This window comes from Crassostrea angulata, chromosome 2 (assembly GCF_025612915.1).
Source record: "Crassostrea angulata isolate pt1a10 chromosome 2, ASM2561291v2, whole genome shotgun sequence".
Taxonomy (NCBI): domain Eukaryota; kingdom Metazoa; phylum Mollusca; class Bivalvia; order Ostreida; family Ostreidae; genus Magallana; species Magallana angulata.
In genome coordinates, this window is record NC_069112.1 from 30025671 (window position 1) to 30038020 (window position 12350).

Here is a 12350-nt window from a genome sequence, read left to right on the forward strand (position 1 = left end):
TTGGCTTGTAGACAAAAGAAGTGTGTGATTTCTTTACGGATCACGAGACTCCGTGACCTCTAAGGTTTTTTAATTAAAAGTTTCAGAAGTTTTAAGACTGTAAATTGAGGTCCAACAAAGAGTTATTCTATAGAACAATTTTTAAGCGATCTACGTTCACTCATTTTGCTGAAGAAGTATCAGCGCTGATCAGACAACATTCAGAATAACTACAAATGCAATTGTAAGACCACTACTTTTATACAGCCTAAATAAAAAAGAAATAAGTGTGTTAGTTTGTATCATTAGGCGCCGATTTATCATAAGTGGTTGATCTTGTCAATTGTTAATGCAAGAATTTATAGCATTAGGGGTTGCAATTGCAACGCTTAATGATATTTGTATTATTAAGCGGCGTTTTATCATTAAAGGCTGATACACCGTAATGTGCTTCTACAGTATAACATGAACAAATTTCTTAAACACATTTAAAAAGTAAAAACAAAAATTGTGAAATTTCAGACGGTTATTCCTCAATGTACAAAAAATCATGACATATTATCAAATAAAGTGGAAAAAAAATGTTTGAAAATAATCAATTGTTTAATAAAAGTGTTCCGTAGATTGTGTATAATCGGCAAATACTAGGATATTCAGAATAGTTTTAGAAATATACCGTCTGGTTCTTTCAATAGGTCATCTCAAAATGCTAGTACGTACCTGTATACAATTTTATTATATAGGAAATTGTCATCTTCCACACTTTGAAGCAGGTTTAGAAAATTATACTATAGCTATTTTCCTTAAATTGTATGTTATTAGGAATAAAACTTATAACTTATATGAACAACTAATAAATTCAAATAATTAATATTCTTAAATTAAATCATTTTTATTTGTATTTTATATTATATAGTTACTGAAAAAAGCACTGTAACTTAATACTTTGTGCGCAAACATGCATAATCCAAAACTACAAACTGTCTATTTAAAAAAAAAAAAATCAAATTTTATTACATGTTCTACATGTATCTGTAACACATTCTAAAATTTAAAAGAATCTTTTTAGTAAAAAGTTAACAGAGTGTTTTCCTACTTCTGTTAAAACGTTAGCAACCCCATCAAAAAAGCCACCGCCCCCTTCCACTTCCTGTCTTGCTTCTTCCCGGGGAGCTATCAGTTGACTGTGTTCGCTGTTCACGCGATGAATTTCCTGCTCTCTCTGTTCTTTTTCCTCTGCATATCGGCGTATTATTTCTTCAATCTCTTTATCACGTTTTTGTGCACGTTCCCTTTCGATCTCTTCTTCTCTCTGTTTTAAAATTTTTTCAGCCTCTAAATACATATCGTTAGCGTAAAATTTTCCATTATTTTCAGAAATATTGTCATCGATCATCTTAAGAAGAGATTTAGCCTGTTGTTTTCGATTTGACCAATTTGCTAAGTTGTTGAAGGCAATGAAACGGTTGTTACACTTTCTAATTATTGTTTTAAGACGTTCTGAACGGTTTCCAGGTATTGTTCAAAAGACATTTTTTCACGATCCAACTTGTCCTTTCCCGTGAAGACAATGATGCTATAACGGTATACGTTGTTGCCGAAGAAATCACCAAAATGATCAATGGTTTTTTCATCTTCATCGGTGAATCGCGGAAGGGACAGCACTAGACCAAAGCAATGTGGTCCAGGTGATGTTAATACAATACATTTGAGAACCTCTTTCAGGACGTCATCGTTAGAGCTGCTTGTGTCGAATAACCCAGGGGTATCAACTACAAGGATGTCTCGTTTGAAGAGGTTTGCCTGCCTCAAGGTACAATTAAAAGTGATAGACGATCCAGAGGGAGCAGCAGGGAAAACATCTTTTTGCAATATTGTATTACCAGTAGAGCTTTTACCGCTCCCTGATTTGCCAAGAAGAACAATGCGAATGTCATTTGTGATATTTCTTTTAGGTAGAGACCCTGCAAGTAAATATCTTATATTCATCATCTAAAAATTGAGCTAGTACCATGATCAAAAACAATGTGGCTTTCAAAATATAACCAAACAATGATAAATGATAATTTTATTATATGTGTTCAATGTATGCTATCTTTTAGTTTTAGTTTAAATGAGCATCAATAAAAAAAAGTGTATTTTTTGTAACACACATTCTAAAATAGCAGTAGTGTTACATGTTACAAACTATTGAAAATTCTATCATGATTTTCTAGTGTCACTCTACATGCATCTTTTCAGTCCGAAGTCTCCAAGCTAACTCTTTTCTCTCTCTTTCTATACTTCAAGTCCACCTAATTTATAAGATTTAATCCTTTTTGTCAATTTTTTGAGGTAATTATATAAAGCTGTCAGTTAAGGCTAATCAAATAATTACTTTATATCAGTGCCATCCTTTGATGCCAGGAAGTAAAAAGGTTTAAGTAACACCTAAGAGCTGGGACTATAGCCACAAGCATAGAGATTAACAATTACGGTGAAATCACCAAATATTCTAGGGGTTAAGAAGTAAACAACAGTTTAGCTAACCTTTAGAAATAAATAATAAGGGATGCTTTAGATGTCCATTAAGAATTGCTAAGTATTGGAACATATAAGATAAGAATAAAGTAAAATAATGTAGACTATGAAAATGTATGCTAAAAGTTATCAAAAGTGAAATGGAAGTCATTTCACTGGTGATACAAATATGTGTATACATGTATGTAATGGCATGTTATGATACATATAAACGTGTTTTGTACAATTTCACCACGCATTAAAAGTCAAATTAGTCTTGTCTTCAGTTTTTGTTTTAGAAACGTTGGTATATCGAGTACAAGGAGTTCTAGAAGACTATCCGAGTTTCGAAGAAACAAAACGATATTTCTTAACATTATTTTAAAAAATAACCGCATATAGTTGTTTGCGTACCAATCAAAATGATGAGCAACGATTATCTGCAACAGTGGGTAAAAGTTTATCAACATTTGAAGGAGGTGTAGGTAATAATAAAGAACAAGGGACGTTATTGACGGAATTTGGCCGAATCTTGAAAGACAATGAGGTTTATATGAGTCATAGTTGAGATTTTCTCTTTCTAATGATATATAACTTGTTTATATCTGATCATGTTTAACAACTCAGATTCAGTGCTAAAAGGCGGTGTTTAGAATTCATTACGTTAGTTTTGATGTTCTATACGACACAACGTCAATTACGCATCTCATTTCCATTATATAACCGTCAATCATCAAAAAATAAATGATAGTGCGTACAATTTTTTTCATAAAGCAAGTTAATTCTTTTGCTATTTGAATAATTATTCTTGATGTCCAGGGAGAATGAAAAAGTCGACTTGTTTACACATGAAAGTTTATGCTGCACCATAAAATGCTCGTATTCAAGTAACAAAAGTTTGATTATTTACCCCCCCCCCTCTCTATTTCGAATTCTCTCATTTACTTATTGTATACTTAATTTTTCCGTATATTCCAGTTAGAATATTTTATCTATTGGAAAAATGTATGTTTATCTTTTACTACTGAGTCAACATGAAACACCAAGTTGTACAAACATATCAAGACGTGACTGTTTAGGAATGAAAACAAGTCTGCGTGGTTTCTTTTCACAAACTGCACAAGCATCATGTCGATATCCAGTAGATGGAATAGGAAGTGTCGTACGTATTTCCAGTGGGGCAACACTTTCTTTGTCAGAATTACGATTGAGTCCCAGGTATTGGGATTCTTGTTTCAGAGAATAGTAAAAGAGTTGCCTGCATTTATTACAAACTACGTCACTTTCATTCAAGTCAGTCACAAATCGTTTGGACAGAAACTTTCGAAGAGCTTTATTTCAAGAAAGCAGTCTCCGTTCACTAGTCTTTATGCGCCTACTACAGGTTACACACGAGTATGGTCTAAGTTTGGATGGGTGTGTGACGTAAGCCCGTCAAAAGGTTTGTTTGGCTGTATTAAAAACTGCGCATTTTGATCAATGATATATTACAAAGCCAGTTTAAACATATTAACCTAATCAGGCACATAGCATAGTTTTTGAAAATGGGTGCCAAACTCAACCAAAAAATCTTGACACCCCCCCCCCTCCGATGCTACGTGCCTACTAATTTTGATTATTTGATGCATTTACGTTTGATGCATTGTCGTAGAAACTTTTCAAAAAAAAAAATAAAAGCAAATGTTGTCATTGCACTACCTTTTATCGATGAATAACGATACATATATTTCCTTCTTGAGAAACGGTGATTTGAATAATAAAGAGTGATACCAATGTTTAGAACAGTTTTAACTTTTATTACAGAAAATATGGTAAATAAGGAGCAATAACTGCTAGAATTGTTCTTCTAAATATTTTTTTTATCAAAACATTGGCATATAATATTTAATAGCCGGAAAGGTTGGTATGGTACAAGGTTGTCCTAGTTAATAACGCATTGTTTCTCAAAATTTGTGATTGGATTGCAAAAGTTGTTTTCGATATTTTAAAGTTAGACTATCTACATGAACTTTAGACATCATGATTCATAAAGAGACAGCAAGCATTTAATATGACATGTACCGGGTCAATGACAGTATGTATGTTTGCTTTGGCCGATTTGTAATACACATAAAGCAGTCTTTTTAAATCTTATAATCTATAAAAATGAGTTATTTCAGAAAATTTACAAAAAAAAACTCTAGGAAAAACTTTGAATACATGATCTATTGATCTACATTGGATTTTGTTTACCTTGTTTTAAAAAATAATGGATTTGTGTTGATAAAAATGAGTTAGTTTGAACTCTTCTTATGTCTGTTATTTTACAATTTAAGAAAACAACGCACGTTTTGTTGTTTCGTTTTAAGCATTTACAGCTTTTTATTACCTATGTTTGCACATGCACAGATCATAGGTTTATATGAAATAAACAGAAAGGCAACAAAACAAGCCAAATATGAAATCAACTTTAGCAAAATATATAAAGAACATATACTTACCTTTAATCACTGCGGTAGTCTTCAATTAACTGCGTTATACCAAGTTTAGCCCAACAATAGCTATGAGGTAACGAAGCAATCAATACAGAATATTTCATATCGACGCCCTTTCTCTGTTTGAAATTAATTATCCATGGTTACAATCTAAAGATGATGTAATTCCGTCAAAAGGTTTGTTTGGCTGTATGAAAAACTGCGCAATTTGATCAATGTAATATTACAGACACAGCCAGTTTAAACATGTTAACCTAATCAGGCACATAACATCGTTTTTGAAAGTGGGTGGCCAAACTCAACCAAAAAATCTTGACACCCAACCCCCCTCCGATGCTACGTGCCTGCTAATTTTGATTATTTGATGCATTTACTTTTAATGCATTGTCGTTGTTACTTTATAAAAAAAGCAAATATTGTCCTTGTACTACTTTTTATCGATGGTAAACGATACATATATTTTCTTCTTGAGAAACGGTGATTTCAATAATAAAGAGTGATACCAATGTTTCGAACAGTTTTAACTTTTATTACAGACGATATGTTAATTAAGGAGCAATAACCGCTAGAATATTTCTTCCAAATATTTTTTTTATCAAAACATTGGCATATCATATTTAATAGCTGGAAAGGTTGGTAAGGCACAAGGTTGTCCTAGTTAATAACGCATTGTTTTAGCAATCTCAAAATTTGTGATTGGTTTGCCAAAGTTGTTCTCGATATTTTAAAGTTAAACTATCTACATGAACTTTAGACATCATAATTCATATAGAGACAGCAAGCATTTAATATCACACGTACCGGATCAATGACAATATGTTTGCTTTGGCCGATTTGTAATACACATAAAGCAGTCTTTTTAAATCTTGTAATCTATAAAAACGAGTTATTTCAGAAAACTTAAAAAAACAAATTTCAGAAAAAACTTTGAATACATGATCTATTGATCTACATTGGATTTTGTTTACCTTGTTTTAAATAATAATGGATGTGTGTTGATAAAAATGAGTTAGTTTGAACTCATCTTATGTCTGTTATTTTACAATTTAAGAAAACAACCCACGTTCTGTTGTTTCGTTTTAAGCATTTACAGCTTTTTATTACCAATGTTTGCACATGCCCAGATCATAAGTTTATATGAAATAAACAGAAAGGCAACAAAACAAGCCAAATATGAAATCAACTTAAGCAAAATATATAAAGAACATATACTTACCTTTAATCACTGCGGTAGTCTTCAATTAACTGCGTTATACCAAGTTTAGCCCAACAATAGCTATGAGGTAACGAAACAATCAATACAGAATATTTCATATCGACGCCCTTTCTCTGTTTGAAATTAATTATCCATGGTTACAATCTAAAGATGATGTAAGCCCGTCAAAAGGTTTGTTTGGCTGTATGAAAAACTGCGCATTTTGATCAATGTAATATTACAGACAAAGCCAGTTTAAACATGTTAACCTAATCAGGCACATAACATCGTTTTTGAAAGTGGGTGGCCAAACTCAACCAAAAAATCTTGACACCCCACCGCCCTCCGATGCTACGTGCCTGCTAATTTTGATTATTTGATGCATTTACGTTTAATGCATTGTCGTTGTTACTTTTTAAAAAATAAAAGCAAATATTGTCCTTGTACTAATTTTAATCGATGGTAAACGATACATATATTTTTTTTCTTGAGAAACGGAGATTTGAATAATATAATTATAATATTTTTGAAAAATAAATGACTCGGTAAAACCGAGTTTTGCTGTACAAGCCACACATGTCTTAGCAATTGAAAGTAATTCGCTGTAGAGGTCTCTCAGTGTGGACGAACATATTGCCGTGTTAATCGTGTTTTACGCACTTTTCTGAAACCAAAAAAGTACTAACATCAAAATGACTGGTCGATGCATTATTTACGAGCGTAATATGTTCATAAAAAAGAATAAAATGCATAACAATCCAAAAACGAAGAAAGAAACACTACATGTTGGGCACGATTTTCAGATGTGCAATCGGGTGTAACGAAATGGGAATATTTATATACGAGGTATTTGTGTGACGGTGCCTATGTACCAGCTGTATTCAGCTTTAAACATGAATAGAAACTTTTTAGAAACTACAAACTATAAAAAAAGACCTCCGTCGTACGAAAGGGTAACTTCATATCCAAGATGTTGTACTTTTAAATTACCTGATTTTCACTCAACCTATAGTACCTGGCCATAATACAGTGCGCAAAATGGCGACCGTGTCAGTAAAACGTTTTCACAATTTGAAGATTTGTTATTTTTTCAAATGAAAAGAAGGATATTTCTCTTACCTTATCAGTACTCGGCAACATATCCCTTTGCCTTTATTACAGCCCTTAATCTTTTCTTTTCTCTAACAACGCTAATCAAGTCCTGTCTTTTTTTTGATTTCATGTAAGCGGTGTTCTATACGAATCTTAATTGTTCTCCATATATTTTCAATAATCCAAAACAGAAATTTACTTCTCGGAAGTAATATTCACCTCAACTCCGGTAAAAATTCCCACACCATTGTATGATAAACAGCCCCAAAACATGGCTGAAATGCCAGAGTAAGGGAGTGACTGCTGTACATACAAGGACATGCAAAGTGAAATCGCTCTCCAGGTTTCCTCCAAACATGAACAGCCCTTGTCCAAAACAACTTTCATTTTATCGATAATGCTTTGTCTCCTGAAGCTGCTTGCAGCTCTAACTCCTCTTCTGCTCTGCAGAATCAGATACTGAATTCAGACCGTCAGATCCTTGCTTAGGATTATCACCTGTAGAACTCATGGTTTTTGTGAAGGCGTTTTGGCCAGTTGTAGTCTTATTACTGTGCTGTTCTGGAGACAGGAATATAACCTTAATTGTGTGTAAGGTAAAAAGTAAAAATACCAATCTTTGACCCATTAAAAATTTTCTTTTCGATATTCTAAATATTCTATTCTAGTAGGTTGTTTCACAATATTCGCATATCAATATACAAACTATATATATTGATATCGCATGAGCAATTTTTTAGTCACTAGGAAATGTCGAAAACAACTTTGGCAATCAAAACACTACTTTTGAGATTGCTCAAACAAAACATAATCACTCTTATAATCATTACTTTTAAAATAATTCTGAGTTATGCAAATCATCGTTTCTGAAGAGGGAAATACGTAAATCATTTAACATTCGATAAAAAATAATTAAGGACTTTATTAGCATTTAGTTTTAAAACATTTCAACGATAAGTTCACACATTTTTTTTTAACACAATAGTTTCAAATAAAGAGGGAGTCATCTATTATCATATTGAAGAAAGTTATCCACTCCAGTGGCATCGAACCATCATCCCAAGAAACGAAATTTCAACGCTTCGATATTTGTATCTAATAAATCCATGCTCAAATTTCACCAAAAATCTGTGTTTACATTTCTATCAGCAACCTGTGACGACTTGTGTTGAAGTTCTACGAAATATAACTCTTCTTTCCCAGACCCCGATTTTATATGAATTTAGTTTACATTTTCTTTCATTTTGTTTAGTTCCCGACTTGGCTGAAAAACATGACAGGCCTTAATTCAGTTCCGATTTTCCGTACTTGTAATCCACAAATGCATGACAGTGATAGATTTCTGAGCACGTGCATTTCAAATCAGCAGGAGAATGCGTGTCAGTTAAACCGACGTGGTCTTCCAACATCTTCAAATAGCCGCTCGCGACAAGAGTTTGACCTTGCCTGTTGATTTCTTAGTCAACGCTACCCGACCACATTGTTTACAAGCAGCACTGATTTTTATTAATAAACTGATGAACAAATACTGTCTTTTCCACCAATCGCTAAGCCCCTATCTATTCTAAAGGTTTCTCAACATTGGCTATCAAATTTAGATGGACAGAAGAACGCTCCATCTCTTCTTTTTATCATCATCCTAGTTGACTACACAACCTAACAAATTTTACCTTCCATCAAATAACAAGCAAAATAGCGTAGTGGCAACACAATCGCCTACAAAGCTCAGTGTTCTCGAATCGATACCGTAAATTGATTTTCACTAATTACTCAATAATTATCAACATTTCCGGGAATTTTTTTAATCATTGTGAAAGATGGAAAGGCCTCTAATTGTTCCGTAGTGTTGATATCTTATACATGCACATGTTTCTGCGTATATATACAAGTACCTGACAAATCATATCCTGCAAATGTACAACCATTTTTATTTACCAGTACATATGGGTAAATTTGTAAGTGTAAAATAACGCTAATGAAATCTTGGAAAAGACCGAAGAAGTAACATAACTCTAAACTAGATAGCCCAACAGTAACCTTATGTAATGTATAACTGAGGTTTATAGCGCAAGTCTGTTGCTACATGTACTGTTTTTTTTTTTCCTCTATAAAAACAAACAATAAGACAAACCATGAAGTTTTGATAGCAATCTAAATTTTATTAATAACAAAAAGCAAGAAAAAAAGACATGTAACGAACTTTTGTAGGCAGATATTTTAAAACATTTGACTCTTAGGGAGGTTTTGAAGTAGCCGAATAATAATGAGACATTATAAAATACCTCGTCCTCGCTGATATCATGCAACGCAATTCATTCCTCTTTCTAACACAATGTACATGTACATTGATCTGTCCTTGAATCGGAAAACACCAGTTTAGAGTTCTAAAATATCTAAAAAAAATAACAATCATTGTGACATTATTTTGCGTTAATATGTCAAATTCAAGGATAATTAATGCGACGATTTCATTTTGAGGATAAGAGAACTTACCACTGTATGTTGTGAAATAGGATGTTTATTGCATAGTAAAGCGAAAGTAAAAATCCAATTAATAAAACGCGATAATGAATAAACATTTCTGAGTGCAGAGTTCATCAAACAGTTTTAGTGAAACAAAAAACAAAAATATATACTTGTAAAAAAACCCACATGCACTAACTAAACATCTTCCGGCAAGGGATAACTTGGTACATTTAGAAATAGGATCAAAAGCGGTAACCGTAGAATTAAGCTCCATCAGTTTCGGGTCCTTTTGGTACAATATATCATACATGATTTTGGTTAAAATTCATTTTTCTGTATCTAATGTTTACAGTGGATTTAATTAATTCTTCTAATAGTCAACCACAGCTTGGGTGTCACTTAAACACAAGATACCAAGTTCATAAGTCTAATGTACACAAAGCTAAGATAATGTTTTGTTTATATGTTGAATCTTGTCAAGAAAAGTCTAGGTTTAGACCTAAAATGAATGTGAAAACGCTCGAAACTGTTTATTTATGTTCAAAATGATTAAGCAGATATAAATTTTAGCTTGAAGAAAAAATTTGTATCCAGTATATTTAACGATTATTCATCATAAACCCTCGAAGTGATTTAACTAGCATCAAAATGACTTCTATGTCAAATGAAACTATTTGTACGCACTAGGTGTATTGTTTATCAAAAATTACGGATCGATAATAAAAAAAAAAGTAGCAATTGAACAAACATATTATTTATACAACAGCTTAAAAAGGCATGGTCACGATTTCGGTCAAAAAGTTTTTTTTTCCGATGTTCATGTTGACAATGTGTCAGTGATGCATTTCTAACATGCAACAAGAATTTTGAGTGTCATTTGTTGAGTTATAAGCGAGTCATAAAGCTTACAATTCTTTGCTATGTAAACAAAGCTTTTGCGAAAAGTGAAAATTCCAAATTTAAATCTAAGATGAATGTGTTTAACGTTTGGAACTGTTTAGTTATGCTTAAAATCAATAAGAAGAGAACAAATAAGCTTGAAAAATATTTTTACTGCATGGTATATTGTAAACAAAAACAAGGCACGAGTCTTGTTTACATGACAAAGAATTGTAAGCTCTATATCTTGTTTATAATTTAACTACTGACTCTCAAATCTTTCTGATCAGTAGAAATGCCTTGCAAAAGCATTGTAAAAAATAAAAACAGAACAAAAAGATTTTGACCAGAATCGTGACCATGCCCCTTTATATAGTACATGGGTTGTAAAAGGAGCGTTAATAAAATTGAAGAACAAAAGTGATAAACGCTGGGTCAGAAAACTTTTTACTTATTTCACAAGTAAATTAATTTCACGCTTTGTAACATTATAAAAATGGGGCAGGGGAAGGTGAAAAACAAAACGTGTAATATTTTAAAAACACTAGTTTCAAGTTTGTAGATTTGAGAGATTGTTATATTGGAAAAAAAATTCAACGATATTATTAATATTTGGTTATATTCATATGCATGTAATTATAAGATATAATATAAATCAATTTTAAAAAGTTCATTTTATCTTGGAAAGAAAACCGTTGAAATTATCTAGAATGAATAAAATTTAACCCCCAAAATGTAGGGAGAGTTTTAAAATCTCTTTTTGCCCGATAAATATATCCAACTGGAATTCTAATGGACGAAGGTATATGTTTACCTGCGTAAGGATGATGTTAACTCGTTTAACGTATTCACATTAATGTTTTTTTTTTTTTTTTTTTTTACAATTTTGAATGATATTACCAATTCTACCACAGGTACCTGTATGGCAGATTTAAGGGCAATGCCTCGGCCATCATTCTTTAATTTACCACGAACTATAGTTGAATAACACATATTAATGTAACAATAATTATGGGTATGACTTCAGAACGTATCTTTTTGATTGATGCCGATTTCACGTCTAAGTTCCAGTAAAAAGGATGTGTATTACTTAACCATTTCTAAAAAAAAAAGAATCAATGCTGCTATCAACGTGGTTTTTCTTTTCGAGAACATGTCTTGTCCTCGGAGGTCATCTTGAAACATTTACGGAATCTCGTATTTTATTTCTTAATCGTTGATAAATAATACTTTTGAATTTATAGATAACATAACTGTTAACCAGAATGAGCTGTTAAGTAATGTATAATCTGCTCGACAGTATATTAAAATGCAAACTCAAAGAAACATTCAAACAAGTATTATGCAAATATAATTATGTAGTGTGATATAACACTAAAACTATATCGAAATGAATAAAGTAACACAAAGCAATGTCTTTTTAACCATTGTGATTGAACATCAATCTGACTGACATATTTTATTTAATGATGATTTAAATTTACGATTTAGTGACTTTATTTTTTATTCCCAAAAATTTACCTTCAATTATGGCTGGCTGTTAAATGCAGGAGAGAATAGAAAAAACAGAGTGGTAATTTAGCTAATTACGTCAATTTTCATGTGATAGTTGAATTATATCCCGCATTCTTTCCCATCATTTATCCCTGTCGAATTCCTTTTTTTTAAAGTGCGGCACATTACCACTTAGTCGATTGTTCGACTATTGGTGGTGATGTTACCCGTAAAGTACATATGCACCTATTACAATCGTATAGTAATTCGTT

The 12350-nt window shown here is 32.2% G+C and overlaps 1 pseudogene; it reads right to left on the minus strand.

Annotated features, from left to right (window-relative positions):
* Positions 1-991: 991 nt before the first annotated feature.
* LOC128174167 (GTPase IMAP family member 7-like) lies at positions 992-1968 on the minus strand (annotated as a pseudogene).
* Between the last annotated feature and the right edge of the window lie 10382 nt (positions 1969-12350).